The sequence below is a fragment of the Azolla caroliniana genome, unplaced genomic scaffold (genome assembly GCF_043228905.1).
Source record: "Azolla caroliniana isolate FFs.n. ecotype wild unplaced genomic scaffold, voAzoCaro1.0.p SCAF_8, whole genome shotgun sequence".
Lineage (NCBI taxonomy): Eukaryota > Viridiplantae > Streptophyta > Polypodiopsida > Salviniales > Salviniaceae > Azolla > Azolla caroliniana.
This window is the reverse complement of record NW_028230443.1, coordinates 20,944,292-20,958,335: the sequence shown is the minus strand read 5'-3', so window position 1 is coordinate 20,958,335 and position 14,044 is coordinate 20,944,292.

Sequence of the window (14,044 nt, the reverse complement as noted above, 5' to 3'; positions counted from 1 at the left end):
ATACATTTTTCCCCTCTCATTTTGTGTCATTTTCAATTTTTCTTTCTCTCTAGCTCTCTTACTGTCGTAACCCCCTTGGGAGGGGGGTGAAGCCATTCTAGGCTTCACCCCCCCACCCCGACAACACCCAATAGAGTAAGAAGCCATACTCAGAAATAATGTTGATGGGAGGTCAAAATCTAGAAGTAGGAAAGACTTCAAGAAAGATTTCTCATGTCGTTATTGTGGTAGTCCAAATCATTATGAAAGAGATTGTAGGAAGAAGAAGAGGGACCAAATGAATGGAACCAATAACGACAAGAAAAATGAACCTATAATCGCCACATGTGATGACAATGTTATTATTGTCTGTGATGATTCTTGTGATAGTTTAGCATGTCAACAAACTAATTGGGTCATTAACTCGCGAGCCTCGTATCAGGAAATGTTTGAGTCATATACCAGTGGCTAATCACGGTATGACAGAGGCCGTTGGCATACGGGATGTAGGCTTAGTCTCCATTAGGGGTAGTAAACTTGTATTGAGGGATGTAAGGCATGTACCAGATATTCCATTAAACATCATCTCTATTGGTAAGCTTGATGATGAGGGATATGAAAATTACTTTGGTGAAGGACGATGGAAACTCGCCAACGATTCCCTAATCCTAGCAAATTGTCTAAAACGGAATTCCCTTTACCTAATGCAAGCTGAAATGTACGTGCGCGAATAATAGCGCTAAACATGGGGGACAATTTTGGCAATATGGTTGTGTGCATGGTATTAGGCTTGGGAGGAGTGTTCTGAAAACACCTCAACACAATGGTGTGGCTGAGAGGATGAGTAAGACAATTTGTGAGTGCATAAGATATATACTATCACACTCAATATTTTCTAAACACTTTCGGAGTGAAACAATGAGGACTATAGTTGACCTCATGAATCTGTCTCCATCAATCTTTTTCTGGGATGATGATGTACCCGAGAGGGTGTGAACTGATTAGGAGGTGTCATACAAACACTTGAGAGTGTTCGGTTGTAGGGATCGTGTTCACCTCTAAAAGATGAAAGATCCAATCCTAATGTAAACCATGCATATTTTCTGGGATATGGCTATGAGGAATCCAACCATACACTATATGACCTATAGAAGAAGGTCATTAGAAACAGGGATGTGGTATTTCCTGAGGAGCCAAATGAAATGCCAAATTTCACCCTTTGTTTCTCAATCACCAAGTGTCCAACTCCAACCCCTAGACACCCAAGGTCACGAGGGAGATGTGGAGGAGTATGATGATATGGCTGATCAAGTAGCTAATGATGATGATGGGTAGGATCATGATCATCAAATTGTAGGTGACTAGATAGATGACGTTTCAGCATCTCTACCGGAGGTGGAACAGGTCAGGTCTATGAGATGAACATGATCTTCACATAATTATGTGATGTTCTTACATAAAGGAGAAATAGAAAGCTTTGGAGAAGCTTGAAGTTTGGAAGACAAACCTACTTGTGGCCCCCACTTGAGTTGGAGGGGGGGAATTGTTGGGTCTATCCAGTCAAGTGGAGCCCACAATCGGTTATGGTCAAAGAGCTGATTGAGAGTCAGCTAGGCCCAAACAGCCGACTAAGAGTCGGCTGAGGTCGAAGAGCCCACTTAGAGCTGGCTAAGGATCGACAGAATGTCAAGAGTCGGTTGACCGCCACCTACAGGCTAAGCGCCAAATAGGTTGGGTGCCGATTCGGCTTGGGGATGAAAAGAAAAAAGGAGAGAGGATATAATTAGTTATAACTATATTAACATATACCTATTTACAAATATATATATACATATGCATGTATATGTGGGATATATATACATGTGGACAAGTATGTATGTATGTTATTATTATGTTGTTTTTGGTGTGTCTTTTTGTATGTTCAGGTGTGAATACAAATACGAAAAGAGACGATACTCTACAAGGCTGAAGAACGAGGTGTAAACACAAAACAACGTAACAGAGAATAAAAAAACAACATATAAGAAAAGAGAGAGAGCGTTGAAAAATGAGGGATAGAACTCTGAGATTGAGACACCAAGTGAAAGAGGGAAAACAGAGATAACTCTAAGTACAGAGGCAACACATAGAGAGACAATGGTATACACAGAGACGTCATAGAACAAAGAGAGCAAAATAACAAATGAAAAGACATAGAGCCTAAGTACGAGAGCGAGAGCGAGAGCGCTTTGCAGAAGAGAAGAGATCCACGAGGGGCTATTTGTGATATAGTTCTTCTATCAATCTATATCAGGTTACTTCGTTGTTGGTTTTTCCTTCTATTTTCTACTTTTTGTTGATTTATCGACCCAATAGGATGAAGATAGTAGCCAAGTGTTGTCCTCCCTAGTGAGAAACGAGGCGAAGACGAAAGGCGGACTAGTGGATATGCGTATTATTATAAACGAAGCATTAAAGTAAAACATGTCACGGTTCACGCATGAAACGTAACTGACTATGCCCTGCATATATAAAGGGCAGAGGAAGATTGTAAGAACTAGCGTAGTTTTGAGCATAACCAGTTTAATATAGTCATATTGTCGTCTCTGATCTCCTTATTGATTATTCTCTACATCCTGTATCCATTCATAAGCGTATCTATTCTTAGGGTAAGTAATGTATATATCTGTGTACAACGACACACGACAGGAAGGAGCTTGGTTGTAGCCATCTCCGTTTAACGCCATACCTTCGCGGACACTTAGTGGCGCTCTACCCTTGTATTACGCTGAGGCTAGACCTACTACGCTAATCCATTTTTTGTACCACAACCTCCTTGAGCCATACCCCGAAGGACTGAGTGTAGGCCGTGTTCCTAATAAGTAACACTTTTGGCACGCCTGGTGATCTATGATCCTCAGAGCCTTGCATCAAGGAATGGATGTCTAGTCGCTGACGTAACCGAGAACCAACTCAACAAGATTGACCGCAGACCAGGTCCTTCACTAGAAAAGTAGAAGAACATGCTACGCGGAAACCACTACTCAACGACTGCCTTCTGTCTCTCTCAGAGTATACACTAGGATCCACCATCACCGAACAGAGCGGCACTAGGCAAGAGGTCCTATCACCACCGGACCAGTATAGTAAAATTACATCTTCTCAGCGAAACCCACAACGTGTCGGAAGTACTTTCCTAAACGCTAGCCTATCGACCGAAATGGCTATTTCATACCCTCGCTTCAGTAGAGATACTGACTCCGAGGGACATGCTCGGTCATTCCTTAATGTGTGCTTTCGATGTTGATAGATTTACTAGGTATACTGCCGTCTGCAATGCCTTGGATCAGAACTCTAGCTTTTGTCTAGTTTGCTGGAGCATTGCTATCATGCTCTCCTAGGTCATTCGGTTGATCCGTTCTGCCACTCCCTTTTGCATGGGTGTATAAGGAATGGTCTTCTAATGCTGGATCACTTTGTTAGATAGGTACTGTTTGAAGGCTCTAGAGGTATATTCTCCTCCTTTGTTGGATCGGGACCGGTTCTCCACTCTATATCCCGACCGGTTCTCCACTTCAGCTATCCACCGAGTGAAGACCTCGAGCGTTTCATCTTTGGACCTAATTGAGTAGGTCCAGACCTTTCGTGTATAGTCATCTACAAATGTGATGAAGTATCTGACGGGAACTCAAGGCTCCTTATGTCCAACACTCGGCCACAACCGAGCTTCTTTTCACACACAGAAAACGGGAAATAAATGCACGACACAGTGGAGAGGGAAAATAATAGTACACAGGAGGTTTACGTGGAAAACCCCAAACTAGGGGAAAAACCACGGCAGCCCACAAGCTGCAATCTGTCACTATGTGAGAATGTACAACAGTGAGTTCACTGAGGCAACGACCTCGTGCTCACAGATCTTCACCACGTGCGGCGGTTACAATAGAGGCAACGACCTCTTTCTCTCTCTCTCTCTGTACACTATTACGTGCTCTCTCTTCTTCTTGCACCAACAAAGAAAAATGACAACAAAAACAGTTACTAAAAGTTTGTCCTAAGTCATATTTATACTAATATGACTTTTTGGCTATTTACAAATGTAGCCTCGATGGGCTCTCAGAAACATATTTACGAATATGTCTCTTCATCCGGTTCTCACCGGGTTTGTACCATCCGGCTCTCCATAGCCGGGTACTCCTCATCCGGTTCATACCGGGCTTGCACCATCGGGCTCTCCGTAGCCGGGTACTCCTCATCTGGTTCATACCGGGCCTGCACCATCCGGCTCTCCGTAGCCGGGTACTCCTCATCCGTTTCATACCGGGCCTGCACCATCCGGCTCTCCGTAGCCGGGTACTCCTCATCCGGTTCATACCGGGCTTGCACCATCCGGCTCTCCGTAGCCGGGTACTCCTCATCCGGTGCATACCGGGCCTGCACCATCCGGCTCTCCGTAGCCGGGTACTCCTCATCCGGTTCATATCGGGTCTGCACCATCCGGCTCTCCGTAGCCGGGTACTCCTCATCCGGTTCATACCGGGTCTGCACCATCCGGCTCTCCATAGCCGGGCACTCCTCATCCGGTTCATACCGGGTCTGTAACATCCGGCTCTCCATAGCCGGGTCTTCCTCATACGGTTTCGGTCGAGGCTGTAACATCCGGCTCTCCATAGCCGGGTCTTCCTCATACGGTTTCGGCCGAGGCCTATCGGCCGAGGCCGAGTTTGTTCATCGGCACTGTTCTTCTTCCTTCCCATCCGGAGGAACCTGTTTCCCAACAATATCGGGATTCACTCCGGCATGGGGTGTCTTTACCAGCCCGATCTTCTTCCGGCATGCGTTCAGCTTGTCGGGTGTCAACACTTTGGTCAGCATATCTGACCCGTTCTCGGTCGTGTGGATCTTCGTCAGTGCAAACTCCTGGTCATCTACTCTTTCCCGGATCCAGTGATACCTCCGCTGGATATGCTTCGTCCGGGAATGGTAGGCCGCATTCTTAGCAAGGTGGATGGCACTTTGACTGTTGCAATAGAGTCGGTATTCCTCTTGCCGTTTACCAAGCTCTCCGATGAAGTCCTTCATCCATAAAATTTCCTTGCCGGCTTCCACAGCCGCCATGTACTCCGCCTCCGTGGTTGACAATGCAACCATCTTCTGCAGCCTCGACTGCCACGAAACAGCTCCCCCTGCATATGTCATTACATACCCGGATGTAGACCGGATGGTATCCACATCAGCTGACATGTCCGAATCGGTGAAACCGTCCAGTTGAGGTTTTCCGGAGCCGAATCGGAGACACATATTTGAAGTGCCCTTCAAATACCGGAGTATCCACTTGACCGCGTTCCAGTGCTCCTTGCCGGGATTGCTCATAAACCGGCTCACCACTCCGACTTCGTATCCAATGTCCGGTCGGGTACAAACCATTACGTACATCAAGTTCCTGACGGCAGAGGCATATGGAATCTTCATCATATCCGCCTTCTCTGCTTTCGTCTTCGGGCTTTGGTTACCGGACAGCTTGCAGTTTGCCGGAAGTGTCGATCCGATCGGTTTTGCTTCTAACATGTTGAACCGGTGAAGCACATTTGTCACATACTTCTCCTGTGACAGCCATAATTGCTTCACTGACCGGTCCCGAATGATGTGCATCCCCAACATCTGTCTTGCCGGACCCAAGTCTTTCATTGAGAAGGTCCGGTTGAGAGCCTTCTTCAGCATCCGTATTTTGCCTTGGTCTCGTCCGACGATCAACATGTCATCCACGTACAGGAAGAGTATCAGGAAGTCCCCTCCTTCGAACTTCTTCACAAACACGCAGTGATCGGCTTGCGTCTTGTGGTACCCTTGATCGGTCATTAAGGAGTCGAACTTCCGGTACCATTGCCGGGGAGCCTGCTTCAGTCCGTACAGGCTCTTCTTCAACCGGCATACCAAGAGCTCCTTCCCTTTCTCCACAAATCCTTCCAGTTGCTGCATGTAGATCTCCTCTTCGAGGTCGCTGTGAAGGAATGCCGTCTTCACGTCCAGCTGCTCTACCTCGAGGTCTATGCTTGCTGCTATACTCAGCACCATCCGGATGGAGGTCATCTTTACTACCGGGGCAAATATCTCGTCGAAGTCCACGCCCTTCTTCTGCTGGAACCCCTTCACCACGATCCTGGCTTTATATCTCAGGGGGTTGCCGGCATCTCCCGGTTTCAACTTGTACACCCACTTGTTTCGGAGTGCCCGCTTTCCTTTCGGCAACTCCACCAATTTGTACGTATGGTTCTCATGCAGGGAATCCATCTCATCCTACATGGCACTTAACCATTTTCGGCTGTGGGTGTCTTCCTTCACTTCTTTGAAGCTTTCCAGCTCCCCCTCATCGGTCAGCAGAACATGCTCTGCATCCGGAAATCTCCGGGGGGCCCTTCTCTCTCTGAGAGGATATCTCCGTCTTCGGTCTTCGGTAACCGGCTCCTCCATTTGCTCTTCATCCGAATCCGATTCGGAGTCTTGGCCGGTTCCGGTCTCAGCTTCCTCTACCTCTTCATCTGCCGGTTCGGTATCCTCACCGTAACCGGCTGGTTCCTCGAGTGCTAACCGGTCTCTTGCCGGTTGGGTCTGCTTATCGTAGAGTCTATCCTTACCGGTCGACTCGGAGTTCATTATCTTCTTCTCCGACTCCCAGTCGGCGAGCATCTTGTCCTCCATGAAGATAATATCTCGACTCCGGAATACCTTCTTGTCGACCGGGTCCCACACTCGGTAGCCGAACTCATCGTCACCGTAACCGAGGAATATACATGGCCGGGTCTTTGGATCTAGCTTTCCTCTCTGGTCCTTAGCTACATGCACGTACGCGAGACACCCGAACACCTTCAGATGCCGGTAGGATACTTCCTTACCGGTCCACACTCTCTGTGGCGTGTCTCCGTCCAAGGGTACTGAGGGTGATCTATTTATCACGTATGTCGCCGTCGACAGTGCCTCAGCCCAAAACTTCTTGGGTAGTTTTGCATGCGCTAGCATACTCCGGACCCTCTTCATTATGGTCCGGTTCATCCTCTCGGCCAGTCCGTTTAGTTCCGGCATCTTCGGCACGGTAAATTCGAGCCGGATTCCCTTCCAGCGGTAGTACTCCTCGAACTGCCCCCGATATTCTCCTCCGTTGTCTACTCGAACCGCCTTCAGCTTCCGGCTGGTTTCTCTTTCCACTCTCGCGTGGAGCTCTTTGAAGACGGATAACACCTGATCCTTCGTCTTCAGCGGTGTGGCCCACAGCTTCCGGCTGTGGTCATCTATGAACGTCACGAAGTACTGCGCTCCGGCATGTGACTTCGTGTCTACTTGACACACATCCGTATGCACCAACTCCAGTGGTGCATTACGTCTCATCGGTGGCCTTGGTCGGAAGGAGGTCCGGTTCTGCTTATCGGCCAGACAATCAGTGCACTTCTCTAAGTGCACGTTCTTCACTGGAATGAGGTTGTCGTCTGCAAGCCTCTTCATCCCCTTCTCACTCATGTGACACGGCCTCTTGTGCCACAACTCACTGGCAGTGTCGGATGCCACGTTCACTTCTTCCGGACATAACCGGGCATTCATCAGGTACAACGTGTTTACCTTCCGGGCCCGAGCCACAATCAGGCTCCCTTTGCTGAACTTCATGACACCGTTCCGGATGCTACCCATGTAGCCTTCATCATCTAGCCGACCGGCTGATATCAGGTTCAAACGAACCTCCGGAACGTGTCGGACATCCTTCAGCAGCAACTTGCATCCTGTTGGTGTTGACAGCCACACGTCTCCTATGCTGATAATTCGGCATGTACCTTCATTCCCCATCCGGACACAGCCGTGGTCACCGGCTAAGTAGGATGAGAAGCATTTCCGGTCCGGGGTAAGGTGGAACGACGCTCTGGAGTCTACCACCCAGGTCATCTCGTCGCCGGCAAGGTTTATCTCACTCTCCTCGGTGATGAGCATCAACTCCTCTTCACTTGCCGCGATTGCCGTCGCTCCTTCCGGTCCGGCCCCCTCCGGTCTTTACCGTTCCGGTCCGGGGTTTGCTTCGAATCGGTACCGTCGGTTTCCTTGTCTTTACGGAAATGCCGACAGTTCTTTTGGAAGTGTCCCGACTTGCTGCAATAGAAGCAAGTAGGCCTCCCCCTTGACTTTGACTGTGTCCCCGACTTCTCCCGGTTCTGGGGACTACGGTTTCTATGTCTTCCGCGTTCCGATTCGGTAAGAAGCGCTTTGGAGTCGGAGCTCGTATCTTTGTCTTTCCGACGCGCCTCCTCATCTAGCAAGCTCGACTTTAGTCTTGCTAGGGATAACCATTTTCCTTCCGGCCCAGCTATGCCCAAAGTGACAACCAACGTCTCCCAGCTATCCGGCAGGGAACCGAGCAGGAGTAGTGCTAATACCTCATCGGCAAGAGGTACTTCCAATGACGTTGCCTGGTGTATCAGCCCCTGGAAGGCATTCATATGCTCCGGCATGCTGGAGCCATCTTGGTACCGGAGTCTTACTAGCTTCCGGAATACCGAAACCTGATTAACAACATTTTTGTTTTGAAACATTATGCCGATCTTCTCCCAGAGCTCATGAGCCTTGCTCTCTTCATTGAAGTTGTTGTACAGGCTCATGTTGATGAAGCACCGTATGTACGCCGTTGTCTTCATGTGCATCACCTCCCATATCGCGGCGTCGATTTTGTCCGGTCTCTTGTCCCCAAACTGAACAGGCAGCCAGAGGTCTTTAACAACGAGCATGTCCCTCATCTTCGACTTCCACACTGAATAGTTGGAGCCGGTGAGCTTGAACATGCCGCCAAACGATTCATCCATTTTCTGTGTCGAACCTAGCTCTGATACCACTTGACGGGAACTCAAGGCTCCTTATGTCCAACACTCGGCCACAACCGAGCTTCTTTTCATACACAGAAAACGGGAAATAAATGCACGACACAGTGGAGAGGGAAAAATAATAGTACACAGGAGGTTTACGTGGAAAACCCCAAACTAGGGGAAAAACCACGGCAGCCCATAGGCTGGAAACTGTCACTATGTGAGAATGTACAACAGTGAGTTCACTGAGGCAACGACCTCGTGCTCACAGATCTTCGCCACACGCGGCGGTTACAACAGAGGCAACGACCTCTTTCTCTCTCTCTCTCTCTGTACACTATTACGTGCTCTCTCTTCTTCTTGCACCAACAAAGAAAAATGACAACAAAAACAGTTACTAAAAGTTTGCCCTAAGTCATATTTATACTAATATGACTTTTTGGCTATTTACAAATGTAGCCTCGATGGGCTCTCAGAAACATATTTATGAATATGTCTCTTGATCCGGTTCTCACCGGGTCTGTACCATCCGGCTCTCTGTAGCCGGGTACTCCTCATCTGGTTCATACCGGGCCTGCACCATCCGGCTCTCCGTAGCCGGGTACTCCTCATCTGGTTCATACCGGGTCTGTACCATCCGGCTCTCCGTAGCCGGGTCCTCCTCATCGGCCTCGGCCGAGTTTGTTCATCGGCACTGTTCTTCTTCCCTCCCATCCGGAGGGACCTGTTTCCCAACAATATCGGGAGCCTGCTAGTGATCACTCAGGCATAGGCCTACATATGTCGATATGCACAAGCTCTAGGGGTTGTCATACTATCTCGTAGTGTAGAGTCTGCAGACTATGAATATGTTTCCCGTATCGACAATGCTTGCGGAAGTCCATCTTTGCTTGAGGTTTTGGGATGTAGTTATCTGCCATCAACCGATCGAGTCCGGCTTGTGACATGTGGCCGAGTCAGCCGTGCCATAGGTTCGGGTCGGTCTTTTCATCTACATTCATGGCCCCCTCTGGTTTGATCGCCATTAATGGGTACAAGTTGTTGTAGTTGTGCCCACTCCCAATTTTGAGATTTCCTTGATTGATCATCCATACCGACTTACTTAGAGTTGTTCGCTACTTGTCTTTGGCAAGCATGCCGATGGAGAACAGACTCCTCTTAGGATCGCGTACGTGCTGAACTTGGTGCAGGATGATCATGTTGCGATTGGGCAATTGGATGGGAACCTGTCCAATCCCTACGATTCTGCACATCTGCCCTTTGCCTAATAGGATTCTGCCGCTGACGTTGGCTGAATAGTTCGAGAACCATTGAATATTGGGGCTCACGTGGAACATGGCACCGGAATCTAGTAGCCATGTGTGTGCGTCTTGAATCCTCTAAGGAGAGAATTTTTGCTGATCGAGTGTCGGCATCATTGATTTGGTTGCCAATAGGAGAGTGGTCTGAGTTGGGTCGTCCACAATTCCGCTCGAATCATAGACCACCCTCTTTCCTCTTGATCGACCAGGAGTAGGAAACATTGTAGCCAACTTTTCGATAATGTGTGCAGAATTTGCTTGATCGGCGCCGTTCTCGACTTCGAATGTTGTCGGCCTCCCCTCGTTTTTTATTGATTATGGTGTCGACAAGCTCTATCAACTTGTTCTCTTAATCGACTCAATCGGTCGACTAGAGGCAGAAGTGTGCCTTCGCGGGAAGGTACACAAAGGACGGAGCTAGAGGCATGCATGTGGTCGCTTAAAGGCCAAAGGACGAGCATGCATTTGGGGAAGCCACAACAAACGACCTACTACGGAGGTTGGATCAAGCCTACGAAGAGGTGAGCACAAGTCAGAAAGGAGGGAATTGAAAGCTGACGATTCGGGACCAGCGAAGGCCAACATGGAAACCGGGAAGTGGAGTAGAGATGCTCCATTTGATCCCTGCGACCACAATCTATTACCATCTCTCTCTTGGCACATACCGGTGCATGTGCAGTTTGTTGGGGGCGGATGTCGTGAAGATTTCTGGCCATAATGAGAAAACCAGGACGTTTGATGAAATCATCGAAGTGCACCACGTGCACTCACTCTTCTAAAGATTTTACATAATTAGTAGCTATCTTAAGTGCACTAGCCCGTATCATAGTGCGTGGGAGATAATGGAGTTAATTGTGCTAAAATCAAGCAGAGTATCCCTTGAAAAGAGGGATATTTATCCCACATTGTAATGCCTCTCCCTCATTCTATAAAAGGAAGGGAGGGTCCCTTGAAAAAGGGTTCCCAAATTTTGTCTTGTTGGGTTCCACCTTTTGTTTAGTCTTAGTTCTTCTCTATTAGGGTTTGTTCTTGGTGTTCTCTTCTCTACGAGGGTTTTGTCGAGGTCGTGCGCTCAAAGGCACCGGTTCTCAGTTCTCCCTCCTGTGCAAGACCCCACTCGCGCAAGCAAGCTCGTGCGCTCCCCGACTGGCTTCTTGGCGGTAGAGGGTTGTTATGTTTTTGGAATAAGGTTCGTGCCCTGCACAAGAATCCACTCGCTTAGAAGACTAGTTCTTGCCTACAGGAGCCTCTTTGTCTCTCCGGGTTAGACCAACTCGAAGCCGGCATTGTGTGCGTGCGAGCATGCATGTCGAGTTGGTCAGTGTGCCGACATGTCTCATCTCGTTGTCTTCGGGCACCGTCGTCCTGAGTACATATCAATATATATATATTGGGCCTTCTATACATATGGCGTGGAAAGAGCTGGTGGATGCGTGTACACGCGTGCTCTCCCTCTACACATTCCGGTCGCTTCTGGAACGTGTCCGGTTGTCTCCGGGTTGCATCCGGAACCGTTCCAGCCAGTGTGTCGGTGGCATAACTGGCTTCGGAGAACTCGGCCTTCCGGAAACCCATCTCTCCCTGGTCCAAGGCTTCGGTGGTGCTGCTTGGATCCGACACGTACCGGCGGATTTCTGCGACAACGCACATCTTGCCTAGCCGCACTACAAGGGGGGAAACGTTTAACTACCTCATAACTATGTGTCATTGGAGTTATATTCTATCGCATATTAGTTATTGTTACAGAGTGGTGGTATGTTCACACACTTGTATATAGTTAAGGTGTGTTCACACTTTAGAGGAAGTTGAGTTTGATTCTCAACAGATCACAATATGAATTGTTAAAGGGTGTTTACAGAGATAGAAGACATCCATTTGAAATTCACAGGTCTAAAATGAATATTTGGTGTTCAAGAGGTTCTAGTGGTAGCACGTATGTGGCGTCCATACAAAAGAAAGCTAGCGTTGACAAAAAATGAACACAATTCAAAAAATGAATGAAGAATATGGAAATGTGTCTAAAGTAATAAGATATTTGGGTTCATGCGTATTTTATTGTATAGGGATTTCACACTATCCCCACTACTCTAACCCATTGTACAAACTAGTACAAAAAGGGTTCTAGCAAAATTTGAATGCATTTAAAAATTTGAAAGAATATTCAACTAAGGTTGTAACATTAAAGCAACCTCACTCATCAATGATTCTTACAATTGATTCAAATCCAATCAGGATCTCTTTGGTGATAAGTCAGGAAGAGGATGAAAGTAAAGTATATTCAATTTTGATTTGGGGCAAAGGTGCTCAGTAGATATGAATGCAAGTATGCAAAAGCAAAACGACAGGTTTGGAGATGTCACTACCATAAAGACTAATAGGGACTATTTAATTGGCATTGACGTAATTATAGATACTAACTATTTACATGTTCTACTTGGGATTACTACAAATTGCAACGCCCCGGATCAAGCCGTGATTAGGTGGTGCATGTACATCAAATCGACCAACCTTGAGGTACGACATATTTTTGGTAATAAGAAGTCAGTAATTGATATGTTGTTTTGAGGGAGCTATGAAGTAGAACAAATGCCATAATCGTACGACGAAGAAGGGGAGCAAACGACATTAGCTAGGAACACAATCGGAGGGGGTGAGGCAACCCTAAACCCTAAACAAAATATGGTAAAGAATTCAAATAAATTGGAAACTATTTAAGGGAACCATTGAAAGAAGGTTGAGAAGAAAGAACTTCTTGAACTTTACAAAGAATGCTCACCAATTCTTCCTACATCAAGGGTAATTGTAGAAAAACCCAAGTTTTCACATACTACTCTTATAAACTATGACATGCCAAGTTCTAAAATTCTAATTCACCTATAATTTAAATGATGTCAACAAGCCCATCATCGTTGCGTGAAATGTTGGGATCTCTAATATCATTATGGCCACTATATTGTTCTAGATGACCTAGTCATCACCCACTTGTTATAATGTCATGGTCAACGATCGGGGATTTGTTGCCACTATTAAGGCTATCAATGGGGTCTCCAATGTATAACCAACCCTTCAAACTCAGGTACACCACAAAACTACATCTAACTCTTTAAGTCTTACTACCTACATTGGTTGTAACCACAACCTTAATCTATCAAATGAGGATTCTAAGAATTAAAATAAAATAACATATAGTTTTAATTTTAATGCCATGTTTGCATGTTAACTCTATGTCACATGTCCTTGAACACTTCAATAAAAACGATATGCTCATTTATACAGTGATTAACTATTTTATGTGCACCAAATCTTTATGACGACTTGTGATTTCTAGCAATATCTAACCATTGTAAATGCACTTAACAATATGAAAGTCACAATAACTGCTTGTTGGGAATATGTCCCTCTAGTGGGAGGATGATCCGACTGTTCGGAAAGCTGACAGTCGAAGAGTCGGCCAAAACTAAAATCGTGTAAATACCCAACTTGGGAGATTATATTTATAAATAGTCTAAGTGTGCGCCCCATGAGGGCTACGTATGTAAATAATCAGAAAGTTGCGTAAGTATATATATGCAACTAGGGCAAACTTTTAGGTAGAACAGTGTAAGTGCAGAAGTCGTAGAACGCAAGAGAGAAGAGAGAACCGCGCCATAACTGTGTTTGTAATAGCAGACGCGAAGAGCCCTATGCGGCTGATACACTCGATAGAGTGTTGTAATCATCTTTGTATTGTATATCCACTATACTATAGTGAAGAATTTGTTCACCCGTGGTTTTCCCCGTTTTAGGGTTTCCACGTAAATCTCTGTGCACTATAGTGTGTCTTGTTTTTCTGGCATTTCTGTAATTCGTATTTCAGCGCGTATTTCGTTTATTGTGATCTATTCCGCATCGATTTCTCAACAAATTGGTATTAGAGCTTGAGGTGCAAGCATGGAAGGAGGTGTTAGT